The sequence below is a fragment of the Rhinolophus ferrumequinum genome, chromosome 10 (genome assembly GCF_004115265.2).
Source record: "Rhinolophus ferrumequinum isolate MPI-CBG mRhiFer1 chromosome 10, mRhiFer1_v1.p, whole genome shotgun sequence".
NCBI classification, from domain to species: Eukaryota; Metazoa; Chordata; class Mammalia; order Chiroptera; family Rhinolophidae; genus Rhinolophus; species Rhinolophus ferrumequinum.
The window spans coordinates 40370886-40386582 of NC_046293.1; positions in this window are offsets into that span (position 1 = coordinate 40370886).

Consider the following 15697-nt stretch of genomic DNA (forward strand, 5'->3'; position numbering starts at 1 on the left):
AGCTTTTTACAACTTTCAAAAATCTTAGTATGCTTGATGTTATGATTTTATTGAATCCTTGTAAGAACTCTATTGGACAGGCCGTATTGGTATTACCTGAATTAAATCATCGGACAATGACTGATACTCAGCTCAGTGGCAAGAATCTGCACCCAGGGACTTCAGTTTGTCCTCTCTGTTCTTTCTGCAACCTCTTCCTCTCTCTGGTCTGGGAAGAAACATGAAATGCAGGCAGAGACCCCAAAGCAGAAGCCCAGTTTCTGATGCATAAAGTGGCTTTTCAGGATTCCAGGAGACACACCTGGTTACTTTCAGTGACAAGGGTCTCTCACACAGGGATTCAGGAGCATGTTGGGTCTAACAGGTCATCGTCTTCCTCTTGGCTATTCACTCAGGCTTGGTCCCAAAGATGTGGCTACACACAGCCCTCAAGGAACACCAGCACATATTTCAGCAAACATTGGGATATAACTTTCATTTCTGCATATCTCCTGGAATCCATACTTATGATTTAAAAAGCATCCCACTGATCAGTCTGTCATCATCCCCTATGAAGTTTCCCTATAGAACAGTGTTTTACCCAATACCCCAGAAAGGCATCTCACCTCCTTCCTGGTTTTCAGAAGAGGGCTGTGGGTGTGGTAGGCGGTGATGAGTGGGGAGAGACTGTGATGTCAACACAAATGATACATGTAACCTGCTGTCCTGCTGTATGTCCTGAAATAATAAATATGCAGGCTTGTGTTTTTTGGTTCGGTGCTTATTGGTGGTGGTGGTGGTATTTTGGCTACCTGATTGTGCTCTTACGTTTTTGTTTTAAATCCTTTCAGGCATCATGGACCTCAGAACATTTATTTTTCATTCTCCCCACCCACACACGGTTTCTCCACTACATTCTCTCAGCTTTGCCACTTTGAGTGTGTTGATCGAGAATTTCAGCCAGTAAGGGAAGAGAAACATCCATGCTATTATTTTTTAAATGACTCTGAACCCAATTCAAAAGCAGCACTCATATGTAGCACTTATCATTAAGAGATTATAAAGGTCCCTGAAATAATTATTTTTAAAAACTAATACAAATTATCAGTGGGTTATATTATTTACTATATTTTAAAGTGTCATGAAAAACTATGAAACAAACTGGTATACAACTCAAGGTTTGAGTGTTTTCAAAATAAAAAACACACTTTTTACATATAAACATAGTTTTAATAAGGTTTTAACATAGTACAGACAAATGAATGGTCATGCCTGTTGTATGCAGAGAAACCTAACCTCAGTTCTATAACACTGCCATGGAGAAGGATTAACAGCTCAACAGCTGCGCTGGAAATATAGCAATTGCTGTTATTGGAATTCAAGGATCTACAAAGTACTCTATCACATTTAACTAAATTGAAGCATATACAGAGCAGCTTTGGCATCAACATGAGATTAAGAAAGGATTGTTGACATTGCCCCACTTAAATCATAGATCTTAATCCCTATAATAAAGTCAACTATTGCGATGTTTGCAAAAGAAGCATGAGATCATAGGACTGACCTTTTTACCTAAGATGAAAGAATCCATCTGGAGATATCACATTACAGCAGCAGCCCTTGCTGTCACTCTCATACCCCGTCTCAGCATGGCGTGGTGTAGGCCTTCCCATCTTGTCTGGGTGAGTTTATCAAGGGTTGTTAGAACTAGACTTAGGGGCCAAAAATCAATAGGCAGCCATCTACACTGTGGTTTGGAGGATTATGGAAAGGATACATTTCTACATATATATCTTCTCTACTTCCCATTAGGACTCGTATCTGAAATCCAGGTCTTGAAGGTATTTTGGATTTCCTGACATTTTTATTGCTAAAGAAGTTGGTTTGTTCTTTCTCCAAAGCACAAGACTTGCAGAGCTGACCCTGTCATGCGGTAGATGGCGACGCATGCAACATTAGTAATGCAATGAGTTTGCAATGGATACGTGACACATAATGAGGTTCATAATCCAGTCAGTTATGCCTTTTCTGTTAGAATGAATACTAGTGAAATACACAGTATAACATAACAAGATTTAAAAGAATTACGTGATACCTCTTTACAGAATTTAGTGATTGAAACCTGACTTACTCTTGGCTTATATACTTAAAATGAAATTTTTCTAAGAATATCACAAGGCTCTGATATCACAAGGCTCTCTATGTTTTACATCAAAAACCTATCTATCCACTTTCGGGATTGCTTGTGTAATCAGAGAAAGAAATCACTTTTTTTCTGGTCCTACTCATTAGCACAAAGCATCTTATCTTCTCCATTTGCATCTTCTGTTCCCTTTGCAACATTATATTATCTTCTCACTTTCTTTGTTTCCATCTCTGACTTCTTTCCCCAAAATTAATTGAAGAAAATTACCAAAAAAATTATGATACTCTCATATTTAATGTTGGTTCTGTTAAAGGGTTTTCCCAATCCTGCTCAAAATACAACTTAGACATGGCATCAGTCTCCTGTAACATCAGTCTTATCCACAACCCCCTTGAAAGTTGTGCACTAAAATAAACAACACAACAGAAACATCTGACTAAAACTCTGAGCTAACTTTGCTTTTGTCTTGTCCTTCATCTGAACACTGCTAATAAGTTTTGAAAATATGCTAGACATTTTATAACATACTTGTACAATACCTGGTATAAATATGATGGTAGTTTATTTATGAATCTTCCCATGACTTCTCTTAAAAACCACAGGGGAAAAAAATGGACAGTTTTTTAATGCCACAAATTTAATTTTTATGAAACTAGGAAACAGAAAACCCACCAAATCTAAATTGAATGGAAGTGTTTTTAAAGCAGCTGAGTTCAGCAGGCATCGGGGCAGAAGGCAAAAAGAATAATAATAAGAGAGCACAGAGGGATGTAGCAGCAACAGGCCTCAGAAATCACCAGTGAAAGTTATGCTCCCAGAAGGGGATGACATCACCATGCACGAGACCTGCTGTGGAAAGGACTGAGTTTAAAGAGGTTTCAAGGGCTGAAGAAGGGAGAGAGATAAAGGTGGAAAGTGCCCAGGAGTATCCAGAGTAGCAAATATCAAAAACAGCAGCTAAAACACCCTCTGAAAATGAAGGGATCAACCTCTCGGGTAGATGTAGCATTGGGTGAAGCAAACAGAGGAGTGCAGAAAAGGCTGTAGATACATACTGAACCAGGTGAAGTTCAGAGGGGCATACACAGAGGTGCCATATTTAAAGAGAAGAAAAAAAAAGAAAAAAGGGCAGAAAAAGATTTGAAGTAATAATGACTGAAAACTTCCCACATTTGATGAAAAACATTAATCTACACAGCCAAGAAGCTCAACAAACTCCAAGTAGTATAAATTCAAACAGATCCATACCTAGACACATGATACTTAAACTGCCAAAAAAAAAAAAAAAAGGAAAGAAATTTTTTTAACATAGCAAGTAAAACAAAAATTCACCATAGGGGAAAGGTAGCTATACTTAAGCAAAATGTACATACAGTCCTACAGTTAAGTTAGTGCTATTCTAAACTAGATTGTTTAATGTTAAGATGCATATTGCAATCCCCAAAGCAACCACTAAGAAACGAATTCAAAAAAATATGTAATAAAAAGAACAAACAATGGAAATAAAATGGTACACCAGTATATATCTATTTAACACAAAAGAAAGTGATAAAAGAGGAGTGAAAAAAGACATGAGCTAAGTAAAGAAAAGTCTTTCACTATACCAACAGAGGAGGTAAGCCTTTTCCTCATTCATACACATTTCCTTAATCATCTGCCAGTAGCTGGTTCAGGAAGTACAATGCGTTCAAAAAATAAAAATTACAAAAGATAAATAATACTGCATCCATTTTTTAAATTCTATGCAATAAGAAAAATGTGGGAAAGCACAGCAAACCTTTCCTATATAAAAGAAAATCCACCAAAAAGAGGTGTCACAGAGCAGATAAGAATGATATTCAGATAAAATCACAATAATGAAGGAAGACAGAGAAGCAGAAATAGAAGAACTAGGAGAAGAAACTTAGAGACAACAGATGTTGATAGCACAATAGATAACAGGAAGAAGAGGAAGAGGAACTGGCAGGACTCAGGAAAGAAAACCAAAAAACAAACAAACATAAATAAAAAATTATTCAAAAGCACAAAGGAAAATAAATATTATGGAAAGCAAAGTAAGAGGTAGACAGGAAAAAAAAATGGGGAAAGCAAGCAAAATGAAACCAAAATAGGAAAAGATGTTGAAGAAATTAGAGACAAAATTATAGATATAGAAGACAGGCAAAGGATATCCTACATATGCATAGAAAAAAGTCAAAAGAGTGGAATAGGACACATGATTGAAAATATAATTATAGAAAATATTATAGAAATGTAAGATATAAGTCTATCTATTGAAAACGAACACTGTGTATCAGTGGGCTAGAGGCTTAGGATCTGGGCTTGGTCTAGACACAGGGTCTCTAATGGTGAGACAGAGAAACTCATAGAGTTTTTAGTGGGTATTCAGGACTGAAATGAAAAAACTGGAAACCTGAGAGCTGGTCTCCTGCTTCAAAGCATTCCACTAATTCCAAAATGTACCTGGTGGGAGATTAAAGAGCTGAACTGAAAACCTCTTAAAGGCAGGGTAGAAAAGCAAGGCAGTATCCGCATATCTCATTGGTGCTCAGGAAACAAAGAACTACCCATCTATTAACCAAAGCTCTGAAGGGTCTGCCCTAGGGCAAACAGGAAGTAGACTGGAGTTCTGGTAAAGATGGCTAAGCAGGTAAACACACTGTGCTTACCTTCTCTCGCGACCACATCAAAATTACAACTAACCTACAAAACAACCATCATCGAGAATCTCCTGAAATCTTGCTGAACCGAAGCCCTACAATCGCAGACATACAACAGAAGCCACCTGGAGACGGGTAGGGGAGCCAGAGATGGAACGGGCTGGTCCCATACCCATGTGTGACCATTAAAAATCGGGAGGAATATCTTGGCAGCAGAGGTCCCCCCTGAAGGAGCAAGGGTTCCCAGTGCCACACCAGGCTCACCAGCCCAGGGTTCCAGTGCTAGGGAGAGAAGTCCCCAAACTCCTGGTTGTGAAAAACAGCAGAGATTGTGGCTGAGTGAGACGGAGGGCACCTGTAGTCTCAGGTGCTCCTTTTAAAGGGTTTCCCATGGAGGAGCTAGGGACCCTCTCTGCAAACCAGTCTCTGCAGCCAAGAGTACTGGTTCTGGGAAGAGGAGGTCCCAAACATCTGGCTGTGAAAAACAGTGGACATTACAACCATCACTGTGGGACGGAAGGTTCAGGGAAACCCAGACGGCCTCTTAAAAGACCCGTAAACAGACTATCTCACGCGCAGGCACTCACCTTGGGCTCCAGCGGAGGGACAGCAACTTGGGGGGGTGTCGGAGACATACGGGGGGCAGGCTGAAGTGTGCGGCTTCGTAGTAAGGACTGGAGACCAGTCACCACTTTCCCTGTGAGGGTTCTTCTCTGGTGCAGCCAGCAGGCAGAAGCCATCTTTCCTGTGATGAGCCCGCCCCCCACAAGCCAAATCTGAATCTGATTGGCCTGATGAGCTCTGATTACTCTACCATGCTGACTTATTGGGACCCTGCCCCACCCAATTTGCCCAACACCAGAGGCATTTTCTCTGAGAGCAGCCAGCCCTGCCCAATTGCACTCTTTCTGGGTAAACTATCAGAGACCACGGGCTCCAGGTGGGTGGTGACTAGCGCTGGTGTGCTTTGAGACTTTTGATGAGTAGCTCCAGACTCAGCACTGGCACCAAAACAGAGTCTACATTAACCTGGTGGACACAACTCTTCCCACTCTACTGACTCCTTGAGATGCTACCTCACCCAACTTGTGTACCGCATAAGGCTTTATCAGTGGCTGAACCTTAAGGGATCCAGCAGGTGGCAGCAAACCTCGGGTTGTCGAGCATTTTGTGCAGCTACCCTAGGCCTTATACTGGTGGCAGACTTCCTCGGTTCCCAGTATGGCCACTGCCACACACCTCCAGGGTTAGCACAGGCAGTGAACAACTGTGGATCACTTTGTAGCTCTTACGAGGTTGTGCTTAGCTGGTCACAGGCAGTGGGTGACCTGGCCTCCACCAGAGTCCCTCACAAGAGGCCCCAGAACCAATATACTTGGAAATTGCCTTCAGACCACAGCAGAGAACGGCCCAATTAGTCCCACAAATGGCACAACCAAAGGGTGGCCTCAACAGGCACCAGAGCCCAATGGGGCAAATACCACTGTGGGGACAGAGTCCCAGAGAGCAGTTTCCAGGCTCTTGGCCTCACGTGGAAGGGTGCTGGCTCGGTTGTTGGATGGCCATCTGCTGTGGCTGGTTGGCCATCAGCTGTAACCAGTTAGCCATTAGCCACTAATATAACTGCCATGGCTATGCTAGAAGGTTGGTTGGTTGGTTGCAGAGAAGCAGACGGCAGATTGCGGCTCCTGCTTCCTGTGTCTCCAACCCAGCCACCAACGAGAATATAGTGGTATGACTCCCCTATCCATGGCTCTGTTGGTGTTCCTTTTTGGCCTCACCATATCCTGCATTCTTGTGCAGGGAACAGGAGCTGAGTCCCTGCATGATACCTCTCAGTGGGATAAGCCCTCCCTCCACAGCAGCCTGTAAGCTGTGGATATGGCCAAACCCTACAATCAGCTTGAGAGTCAATCCTACCCAATCGAGGCTCAACTATAAGAAGAGGGCACACACAACCCACACAAGGGACACTCCTGGAGCACCCGGAGCAGGTGACCAGGGAGACTGTGCCAGGGCCCCACAGGGCACCTACTACATAAGGCCAACCAGCCAAGACTGAGAGACATAGCACATCTACCTAATACATAGAAACAAGCAGAGAGGCAGCCAAACTAAGGAAACAAAGAAATATGGCCCAAATGAAAGAACAAGAGAAAACTCCAGAGACAGAACTAAACAAAATGGAGGCAAGCAATCTACCAGAGACAGAATTCAAAACAATGGTTACAAGGATGCTCAAAGAACTTAGTGAGAACTTCAACAGAGAGATAACAAGCATTAAAAAAGGACATAGAAACCATAAAAAAAAAAAAGTCAGAAGTAAAGAATACAATAACTGAAATGAAGAATGTACTAGAAAAAATCACCAACCAACTAGATGAAGCAGAAGATTGACTCAGCAATTTGGAAGACAAGGTAGAAAACTCCCAATCAGAACAGTAAAAAGAAAAAAGAATCCAAAAAAAAAAAAAAAATGAGGATAGTTTAAGAGACCTGTGGGACAACATGAAGTGCAACAATATTCACATCATAGAGGTACCAAAAAGAGGAAAAAGAAGGGATTGAGAACTTATTTGAAGAAATAATGACTGAAAACTTTCCTAACCTGGCAAAGGAAGTAGACATATAAGTCCAGGAAGCACAGAGAGTCCCAAACAAGATGAACCCAGAGAGGTCGACACCAAGACACATTAGGATTAAAATAACAAAGATTAAAGACAGAGACAGAATCCTAAAAGCAGCAAGAAAAAGGCAACTAGTAACTTATAAAGAAGCTCCCATAAGATTGTCAGCTGATTTCTCAACAGAAACTTGGCAGGCCAGAAAGGACTGGTACAAAATACTCAAGGTGAAAAGCAAGGACCTACAACCAAGATTACTCTACCCAGCAAAGTTATCATTTAGAATCAAAGGACAGATGAAAATCTTCCCAGACAAGAAAAAAGCTAAAAGCATTCATCACCACCAAACCAGTATTACAAGGAATCTTAGAGGGACTTCTTTAAGATGGGGGGAAAAAAAAAAACATCAAAAATATGAATAATAAAATGGCAAAAGCTACATATCTACCAACAATTACTTACAGTGTAAATGCATTAAATGCTCCACTCAAAAGACATAGGAGGGCTGAATGGATAAGAAAACAAGATCCCTTACATACTCTGCCTACAAAAGAATCACTTCAGATTGAAAGACACATACAGATTGAAAGTAAAATGTTAGAAAAATATATCTCATGAAAATGGAAGTGAAAAAACAACAAAAACTGGGGTAGCAATACATACACCAGACAAAATAGATTTTAAAACACAGGCTATAAGAGACAAAGAAGGACCCAGTAATCTCACTTCAAGGTATTTATCTGAAGAAACTGAAACGCTACTTCAAGGGGAAATGTGCATTCACATGTTCACTGCAGCATTGTTTACAATGGCCAAGATGTGGGGGCAGCCTGGGTTTCTGTCGATGGAAGAATGGATAAAGAGGAGGTGGTACATATATACAATGGAATATTGCTCGGCTATGGAAGGGAATGGGTTCTTGCCATCTGCAGTGGCATGGATGGACCTGGAGGGTACTGTGCTGAGTAGAGTATATCAGACAGAGAAAGACAGATGCAATGTGATTTCATTTATATGTGGAATCTAAAGGACAAGATAAACAAACAAAACAGAAACAAACTCACAGATACAGAGAACATACTGATGGTTGCCAGATGAGAGGGAGAACTGGGGATGAGTGAAAAAGGGGAAGACGTTAAGAAGTACAAATTTGTTGTTACACAGTAATGATGGGGATGTAGGGTACAGCATAAGGAATATAGTCAATAATGGTGTAATAACTATGTATGCTGTCATATTGGTACTAGTGGAATCTAAAACTGCAAGGTAGCCTCAACCCAGCTCAGTCCCTGACTGGATTCAAATGAGTTTCCGCCTTCTCCCTCTCTATTTTCTAATTTGAACTTTCTCCATTAAAAGGCATCAGGCCACAAAACTCATCTGTAATTTTGTTAACAAACAATAAAGATAACTATATGATTGCTATATTCAAGTTGTTTGCTGTCGTGTCCCACGCGATGAGGGTTGTGGGGAGCTTGTGGGGAGCGAGGAGGGCAGCGCAGGGTTAAGAAAAGACAGTAGCCATGAATAGAGTTTTAACGGGGGCCAAGGGACCTGCAGCCTCAAGGACTGGGCTGGGGTGCCTAATCAGGCCTACTTTGCATTAGCTTTTATTAGTTAGGTGAGGAAATAAAGGAGATAAAGCTTGTCAATCTTGAGATCTGTGAATCCCACACATCATAGTAGGAAACTGATTCAAGCCAATCACACTTGCCTGCAGGCAGCTGAACCAGAAGTCTCAGGACGTCTGTACTTCCCCAAGGGACAAAACCTATATGCATATGAATAGATGGAGAACACATCATTGAATCTCTTCCCCTGCAGGTTTTGGGAAGGAATGCAGCCACAGAGGCAGAGGCTTTTTTTAGCCTGGGGAAGGTGGGGGGCTGTGCCCACCTCAATGAACCCCGTGGGTGCTCCTTTTGGTCCCCACTTGACTGCGCCTGGTTTGACTTGTCCCCCCCCATGGGGAATCTTACTAGTCATTGGCTGACCAGACATCTTTTGGGGTCAAACAGGGAGACATAAGGTACAAGCACAAAGGTGAAGCAATGTCCCCAAAAGGATCCATCTCACAGACTCTCCTTTCTTTGGGGGCAGGTACAAGGAGACAGACAGGTGGGCTGCTGCGTGGCCACAGTTTGCTGAACTGCTACCAAGTTGATAGCAGCCTTTAGCTTCAAAAGGAAGAAACCCTCCTAACACACTTTTTTATGTCTAAAATATTAAAATTTTAAAAATTCAAGTCACCCTGCAGGAATTCATCTAGCATGCTCCTCATGGACAAACTTCTCTCATACTTTTTCTCTCAACTTCATTCTAAGTTCATAAAAGTGAAATGCATTAACAAGTGATGTGTGATTGTTAATTTTATGTGTCGACAGGGCCACAAGGTGCCCAGCACAAAGCAGGGCATTGAGGCAGGGGTGGGGTAGAGAGAGGTGCAAAGTAAGAAGGCACAAATCTTCACCCTGCTTCACCATGGCATTTCTGGCTTCAGTTTCATCATCCCTCCACCACCAGCACCACCACCCTACAGCCACACACACAACACATGGCATGCCTTCGTGTCAGAGCCTTAGGAACTGTGTAGCTCAGGTGAAGTTTTCATTGGAAGGATTTGACTTTGTTTCTAGCTCTCCAAATGATGGCAACATGATTTATACCATTATCTGCTTTTTTTCCACGTCTACTCTTTTCCTTCCATCTAATCCTTCCTTTATACCTAATAGTGAAAATATTCAGAGCGAACCAGACTAAGAATCACTCCATCTCTAAAACTCTAGTAGGTATGTAATGAGCTTGGCATGTTTCTAATACAAACTAAATTTTCAGACAAGAGCAGAGCAAGATGAAGAGGAATCTAAAGAAAAATTAGAAATTGAAAGGGAAGATAAATGAGAATGATGAAGCATAAAAGCTTGCCAAAACTGGTGTCAATGACATTGAAAAGTCATGTTGGCCCATAAATGTTCTTATTAAAGGTATAAAAGAACATACCAACAATTAAGAATTTTAGAATGTTTTACAGACCGTCAAGAAATTTGTGTGGGCAAAATAATTTTTGAAAATCTGGGGACAAGAAAAGCCACCCTTTCTCTGCCTGGTGTCGGTAACAGAATGAAGGTGGCCCCCGAGTGAAGGTAAACAGCCTGATTATCCATTGTACATGAGCAAAGGCAGAAACTGGCCAAGGTCCAGCTCCCTTCCATACTATTTTCTGACTGTTAGACATTTTTCCTTAAGAGATGAAGTTTCTTTCTCTATTTCTTGTGACTTCTGTACATTTGTACAGCTTTCAAAAAAAAGCAGAGTTATGCAAAGGTGCAGTCACTTGACGGGGATCAGGACATGCCCACTCCAGAACACGCCACTTTGGCAGACGGATTATTTTGAGCAGAAGGCAACTGAGGATCATGAGCTGCAGGAAGAGTTTGCTGCCTTCCCTTTATCCATCTGAAAGCCAGGCACAAATTTCCCTTAATGAGGGTGTGCCCCACCACCACCAGGAGGGGAAGGGCAACTCTTATCACCAGAGATGAACAGTCAACACCAACATAAGCTTGAATAACTAGATCTTACTAAAATAACCTTTATCTTCCATTAGTTTCCCCCATAGATCTCCTAGTCACGCTCACGATTTATCATCCCTTGAAGCCCAAACCTCCTTTCCTTTGTTAAAATGATATATAAGCCCCTAAATAGAACCACTTAAAGAAATGTAACTTAAGTGAGTTTCACTTCTTTCTGGAAATTCCCATGCACATGAATATTAATAAAAATTGTGTATCTTTTCTACTGGTACTTATCTTTTGTTAGTTTAATTCTCAAGCCCCCAGTTACTGAACCTAAGAGAGCAGAGGTCTCTCTCTCTCTCTCTCTCTCTCTCTCTCTCTCTCTCTCTCTCTCTCTCTCTCTGCACACACACACACATAATCAAATGCTTTTAAACATCATACTTAAACTTTGCTTTGAAACTGTCATAAGTTAAAGATTACTCTGAAGACCACATTTACAATCCTATAAAAGCATGCAGTCGGAAAATAGATCTACCATAAAGAAATGTACTTTACAGCATTTTAAAATTTTAGCTCTTCAATTACTAAGGTACTGCCAATCACAATCAGTACCACTGGACCATGTTAATTTTATGCCATTACAAAATCTCATAGAGGTTTTTGTCAAACCTGATTGACAGCATAATCCATTACTCAAATTTAGTGGTTCTCCACCTGGCAGAACAAAATTAACAGTGTCACCAAGCAACCATCGCCAAATGAAGCTCAACAAAAGACGTAGGGGAGGCAAATGCCTGTGTCATTATATTACACCAGCAATCCTGTTCTGATGTTTAAACCCCACAGTCAATTTTAAACCCAGACATCTCTGAAAATCAGATTTTCAAGTTAAATATAAACATGAGATGGTAAAAAATAGAGCCCAAGAGGCAGAGAGGCATGTCCAGGCATGTGAATACTTTTGAAAGTGACTGAGAAATAGCTTTACGGCAATGAAAGTTCATAACGCACGTTAAAATGATCTATTGAAGAGCTATCTCAATTTCGTGAGTTAGAAGAGCAGACCAATGGAGTCAGTGTAACTAGAGATAATGCCTGAATATGTGAAAAATTAATCTGGCAATGGTTGCAAATGGGGTCTCCTGTCTATATAAATATAGCCTATAAATTAGATCATGCCTTTTCATTTGAAAAAGTTTTGCATATTAAAAACAAAGTTGACTAAGAATAAAAATGATAGTCCCCGAGAACAAATCCCTAACATTTGTAAACAGATGTAAACGAAATCTCAACTACAGATTTTGTCATATCTGTTTTTAGATATAGCTTAGTTTGAAAGTAGACAAGCTAGACTAGGAAAAGCTAGATTTAGGAAAATTTGGTTATCACATTCACTTTTCAGTTTCAACCTATTGTGGAATCTTGGGATGGGGAGGAATCTTAACGATTACCTAATTCTTTCTCATGTCAGAGGCCAGTGCCCTCTCTCCAGTGTTCCTGTATGAGAAATAACTGGCTGTCTTCCTAGCAATGCAGGGTGTACTATCTTTCTTCAGACTGCAGAGTGTAGGAGAGTTTTCTGAATAGTGTATTAGTTATCCATTGTAGCATAAGAAATTGTCCCCAAACGTAGCAGCTAAAAACAACAATCATTTACTATCTCACACAGTTTCTGGGAGTCAGGAGTCCAGGAGTGGCTTAGCTGGGTGTGACGTAGGGTTCCTCACGAGGTTGTAGTCCAGCGGTCAGCCACACTTGAGGTCTCTGAAGACTTGACATGGGCTGCAGCATCATCTTTTTAATTCACTTATGTGTCTATTTGAGGGAGGCTCCAGTTCCTCACCATGCGGGTCTCTCCACAGGGCTGCTCATGACACCAGAGCAAATGGAGAGAGTGAGTGAGAGCGTGGGAGAGCTCAAGTGGGCCCAGGATATAAATCAGTCTTTTATAACCTAATCTTGGAAGTAACATATCATAACTTCCCCTGTATGCTAGTGATCTCCCAGTCCAACCTCGGAACAATGTGAGAGGGAAGAACCCAAGAGATTTCAAGGATCACTGGAGGCCGGCCATCTTGGAGGCTGGTGACCATAGGCAAAGAATAATCCATCTGCAGTCACACAACTCTCTAGATGAAAAAGCGCTAGTTGGTTTCTCACATCACTTAGCCTTCTTAGCTGCAAGCAACAGCCATCAGCCCTAGCTTACTTAAGCAGAAAAGGAATTTAACAGGAAAATCTTCGTTTCTCACAGAACTGAAAGGGAAGCTCACAAAGGAGGCTCAGAAAATGTCAGGAACCAAGAGATATTTGCTGAATGAATATATTGAATTCAAAAATACAGTATTTTACATTAGTTTAGATACTGTACTATTATTAAGAGGTACATTAAACAATCACAACCTGTAGGATATAATCAAAATGCGTATTTATTTTTACCTTCCACTTACTCTTTAAATTTTGTCCACTGGCGAAAGTTTTCCCATTTTTTAGATAAAAGTGTTCTAGCAGGCCCAGTAATTGTCTGATCACTCTTGGGTAGTAACAAGCCCCACAATCAATTTGTACTGCAAAACATGATCTTGATTGTGAAATTAAAAGGTCCAGCCCAAAATATTAATGAATATTTCAGTCTTCAAAGCTGAGACTTCTGCACCTGCCCCCACCAGGCCTGTGGATTATTAGTTTTCCATTTCTGTTGTAACAAATTACCACAAACCTCATGGCTTAAAATACAGATTTATTATCCTTCATCCTAGAGGTCAGAAGTCCCACATGGGTCTCATTTGGGTTAAAATCAAGATACTGGCAGGGCTGCGTTCCTTTCTGGAGGCTCCAGGAAAGAATCCATTTCCCTGCCTTTTGCAGCTACTAGAGGATAGCTGTTGGCTCGTGGCGCTTTCCTCCCCCTTCAAAGCTAGCAATGCTGGGGTCAGCTCCTCTCACATCTCATCACTCAGACCACTTTTCTGCCTCCCTCTTCCACTTTTAAGGAACCTTGTGAATACGTTGGGCACACCTGGGAACCCAGAATCCGCTCTGTATTTTAAGGTCAGCTGATTGTCAAACTGAATTCTATCTGCAACCTTGATTCCCCTTTGCCGTGTAAGGCTACACATTCACAACTCCTGGGGAGTAGGATTTAAACACCTTCAGGGAGGGGTGGGTGTCATTATGTTGCTTACCACAGGCATAATATAGGTAGCAGCTAACCAAAGGACAACCACTGGTGAGGGTTAACATAAGGCGAGAGCATCATGGAAGAGCCGGGAAGGAAATAGCATCGCGGGGCAGTTGGAATTGGTTTAGGTTATACCGTAGTCTTTAAACCTGGGTTGTAAGAGCCTGGAAGCCTGTCAGATGTAGGCACACTGAAAGAGTAAACAATCTGCTTATGTAACTTGTTTCTGCTTCCGAGAATCTGGCTCTGGTTCCCAGCCACAACCCCATTAAGGCTGGTCAGCTGGTGAGTGGCCTGGACACCAGGGGTAAGGAGTGCTCAGACCTCACTGGAAAACATTGAAAATATGCTCCCAGGTAATGAAGCTTTCCAAATACTTCTCATTGAACTACTGAAATGAAAACTGCTCTTGTTCCCAACCAAAGTAGACAAAAGCTTCATAAAGAAATAAACACTTCTTGCTGGTTTCTACCAATGTTGAACACTTTGTTTTATGTCAAAATGCCACCAATTGTCATACCACCCACCTGAGTGTTGTCTGATGTCAGCAGCTGCAGGGAGCTAAAAATGAGGAAATTGAATTTGTAGTTTCGGTTATTGGGAATGACCAATACTGGGTTACCTGGTTTGGAAAACTGTGTAATAAATGCATACAATAAATTTCTTACTTTGAAAATAGAAGTATACACATTTTATCAATAAAAAATATCAGTTTCTCCCTAACTTTAGCAAATAAATGTTAAGCAAATATTTAAATATCACTACACCAAAGGGGCGACCAAATTATTGACCTTCTTTATATAATTGTTTGACTAAAATTGGGCAAATAATTCCATTTCAAGGGGGATATTTTAAGTCCCATTAACTTCTCCAATTTCGCTATTGCCAGTCTTCTTCTGGCAGGGACTTAGATCACGCAGGCCACCAATGACAAAACCACGATGAGCGAAGCCCTATGCTAGGTGCTAGGTGTCAGTCGTGAGGAGGACATTGTTCCGGCTCTCAAGAAGCTTGTACTACACAATTAGTTCATTACAAGTGGGGCACATGATTCCAAGTTAACATAGGTGGGGGTCCAAAGAGCAGAAAGCCCTCTCTAAGAAAATATTTATGTTCCAAAGTGAAGCAGAATCTATCCCGTAAAGAGTAAAGAAGAGAAAAAAGGCATCAGTGAACCTCCCGGCATAAGCAACCAGTGAATTGGAGGCAGTGGTAAAAGGCAGCTGGAAGGTACTATGTAAGTAGCACATGATGAGACAAAAGTAGGACCAATCACTCAGGGCCTTTGGGGCTAGGCTAGTGATTTTATCTGTCTTCTAAAAGCCACTGAGGGATCTTAATCTCTCAGGTTAGTGATACCATCAAGATTTGCATTTTGAAAAATCATTCTGCCTATTTGGTGAAGAATAGGTAAGGGCAGTGAGGTGGGGCACAAGAACAGATGTCAGATCTCAGATTTGAGGATACGAGAATATTCTAGCTAGGCATGGTGGTGGCCTACACTAATAAAGAAATAGACAGACTCAAAATATGTTTTGAAGAGATAGTGAGACATGGTATGAGGAAGTGGGAGTCAGCAAGGATGATTC